General features: G+C 55.8%; 1 pseudogene; it reads right to left on the reverse strand.

Annotated features, from left to right (window-relative positions):
• Window positions 1-273: 273 nt before the first annotated feature.
• LOC146871623 (Nuclear RNase P) lies at window positions 274-595 on the reverse strand (annotated as a pseudogene).
• Between the last annotated feature and the right edge of the window lie 2,829 nt (window positions 596-3,424).

Here is a 3,424-nt window from a genome sequence, read left to right on the forward strand (position 1 = left end):
ATGCTCTCCAGGGATTGTGAACTTCGGAAGCTTGTCCGAGTACGTGAACGAGTGCAACACATCCTTGCTTCCAAAGTAGCATATAATACAAGTCACCGACTGCCCCAGATTGCTACCAAGGCGCCCACTCCCAACAATTTAGTTTTGTGCATGCTTGTCCAAGCTCGCGGCCATCTTACCAACCGGCACTTGTGGCCCGTGCAACACATGCCGCCCAACCCGTGATGACGGCGTGAAAGCACCACCAGCGGTATGCCAAAGCGGGAGGACAGTCTGAATTAGGTTATGAGGCATCATTACCTCACCTCCGCCATTGCACTCAGAGGAGTGCCAGCCACGAGCCACTTTAAATGTCCGGAGGAGGTAAGCATCAGCAAGTACTAGGTACACAGTCACACGTCTCCTGCCACCCCCTTAGGACCCGGGTGTCTGGGAGCTCGCTCCCCTTTTCAGGGGATGCCCCGCCGCATGTGTTACAGAAAAATATGGGCGGGCGGGGCGCCTGTGCGAGAAAGCTGGTCGGGTCTACCCCGTCTCCAGGTGCGGGCAGGAATCCGCCCTCTTCCTCCGGCAGGAGTCTGACCTCTGGCTCAGAGACTCTCTCTGCCTAGCTGGTACTGTCGAGAAAGGAAGGGGAGAGGGATCCATGGCTAACCGCACATGGAGGATTTGAAGAACAGCCCAGCTCCAGGCGACCGGAGTCCCCCTGAGAAAAGCTCCGGGACAAGGCCAGTTCTCTCAGGGAAGGACTAAAGCCCCGCTGGGACCCGGTAGGGATCTGCCATTGTGCGTGGCCCGAGGCATCCCCAGTAGGCTGAACGTCGCCATAGCGGCCCGCCTTACCTATCCCTCCCACCCACTCCTGGCACCGAAGGCCAGCATGGACGGCCCCCGGGCAAGGCCTGTTCCCTCCACTGTCCGGCAAAGAAGGGATAAAGACCCGGCGCATGAGGCCAAGTCAGAGGAGGAGCGATAGACACCGAGAAGGCGACGTGCCCAAGGAACCTTGTTTAGAGGTGGGAGGTCGCCAGGACCTGCTCCCACCCCACGCTTGGATGGGAGGTCTTGCTATCCAGACTCGGGCCTGCTCCGCACTGGCCGAACAGGGGCTGACCAAAACAGGGGGCCAACTGTGCTGATGTCGAGGGTCGTCTGCTCTCTCCCACCCTCGAGAAAACCTTCTGAGGGAAACTGCTCGCCTGCTAGTCAGGCCTCTTTGCCAGGCACCACGTGGGGCCCGAGACGGTTGGGCCCCGGACCCTGCTGTATACAGGAGGCCCCGAGAGAAGTGGCTGTGCTGAGGATGCGGGATACCCCCGCAATGAAGGCCTAGACCTCACGGAAACTGCCTCCGGGACACACCACAACTCCCGCCCTGCCCCCCGTCCCAATTTCAAACCCCCCATCCACCTGGCAGACAGGCGCGAGCCTTGCGGGGACTAGGCAGGCACCAGTACTTGGGACGGGGTCCCTACCGGGCATGACCCGTGTGGTGGGACCATAGTGGGGGGCGAGGGGGTAGTTGACTAACCTCGTGTTCCTCAGCAGCTCCCAGCACAACCAAAACGGCGTCAGGGCAGCAGAACAAAGAGGGTGACCAGTGGGCGGGAGAGGTAAATTGATACTTGTATAGCGCACTACTCACCCGCAAGGGTCTCAAGGCGCTTGTACGAATACCGCTGTGGAACCCATCCTGGCTTTCCCTGTGAGGTGTCCACTCCTGGACACCCCCAAGGTGGAGGTCAGGCATCCTTAGCGTTGTGGGGGCCTTTGTGGAGATTAAGCAAGCTATTGCCCAGAGTTGCAGAGTGGGACTCCATGATTGGAATAGGCACCGAGGCGAGAAATATCAGGTCCGTGGAATTTTTGAGCCCAAGACCCGCCGAGGTGGGGAATTGAACCCTGGTCCCGGGCTAGACCTCTGCATCAGGGTCTGCCACTCTAATCATTGAGCCACACTTCTCCAGGTAAAAGTACCTCGCCACCCGCCCCACTCCTGCCTGGAAGTGACGCGGGCATGGGGACCCTCGAGGGTCCCAAAACACTGGGCGGCTGACTCGTGTGCCATCCGGTGGCACTAAGGGGGGCTGCCCTCTTATAAGGGCCCCCTTCGTGGGCCCAGGGCAGCCCTGCAGGATACAGTGGGCGTTGCCCATCCTAGGTCCTTGTTGCAGAGGATCATGCGTGAGGTGGCGCGGGGTTGAAATCCACCAATGGATCCAGTGCATGGGTTCAATCTTTCCAACTTATTATACTTGTGCTGCTTGGTGGGGTAGAGGAGGGGCAGCAGCATGGAAGAAATGCCATGGGATGAAACAGTCTGGGAGAATTGGTGCCGCATGAAGGCAGATACTGGGCATATAGAGTACAACAATTAACTTTGAATGTTCCCTCTCCTTTCTTTCCTTCAACTGACCCTTTGTGCCCCCCCCCGCAGCGCCAGACTTTTAAGCTAAATCAGCTTAATCTAACTGGACCCCGCCCCAGCGGTGACAGTAGTAGCCATTGGGCCCTACCATAAAGTTAAGCTGTCTGAGAGCAGCGCCACAAGAAATAATCAGATACAATGTAGCAGTAAGCTGCCTGCCAGCAGCCTTAGCTAAGCTGCAAGCACCAAGTCGGCAGGAGTAGTGCGCGGAGGGCATGGGTGGCGCGCTGCCAGATACCACACCATGATATTACAGTCTTAGCTACTGCTTCAATGATGCTGAGACACTATACAAATGCATAACGAGACATTTCGGTGCGGTGATGCGGAGCACCACACTGAAATGCGTCAGTCTAACGCCTGTTGCGTGTTACTTGGCAGGACTGCCTTTCCGTACCCTCCACCCTCTGCAAGCTTTCCCTCTCTGAGCAGTCGGGTGCCTGTCTGCCCTAATCTTTATTATTGCATTCCTGCAACTGGCCCACACCTCATTTCATAAATCACATCTCATTCTTTGAAGCCATACCTGCACATAAGGCTACCTATTCTTCTCCAGGCTGTTTATTCTTGCAGTGTACAGAGGGATACTCATCGGCTTTTACCAGCAGAAGCATGGCCTTATGCCCGCCCCTTCAGAAGTAGCCGCTCTACTCCCCAAAATGCAGCTTTAGCCTTTTGCAGGTTGGCAGGGCGCAGTGAATGACATCAAAAACATGTTTATTCGCACAAAATGTGAAACTTGTAGCAGGGAGAATGTGGGCAAAGGAATGGGAAACAGAGACAGAAATGGGACAGTAAAGGAAGAGCCATGAAGTAGAGAAATAAGGGGCATATCAACAAGGGCGTTATCTCTGCTTTTTTGGCTTTAAAAGCCAAAAAAGCAGAGATAAAACTAGCACCCTATCAACAACAGGGTGCTAACATGCAAATTTGCATGTTAGCACCCTTTTACTCTACGCTTCCCCTTGCATCTCTAATGAGATGCAAAGGGGGCGT

This window comes from Triturus cristatus, chromosome 1_1, assembly GCF_964204655.1.
Source record: "Triturus cristatus chromosome 1_1, aTriCri1.1, whole genome shotgun sequence".
Lineage (NCBI taxonomy): Eukaryota > Metazoa > Chordata > Amphibia > Caudata > Salamandridae > Triturus > Triturus cristatus.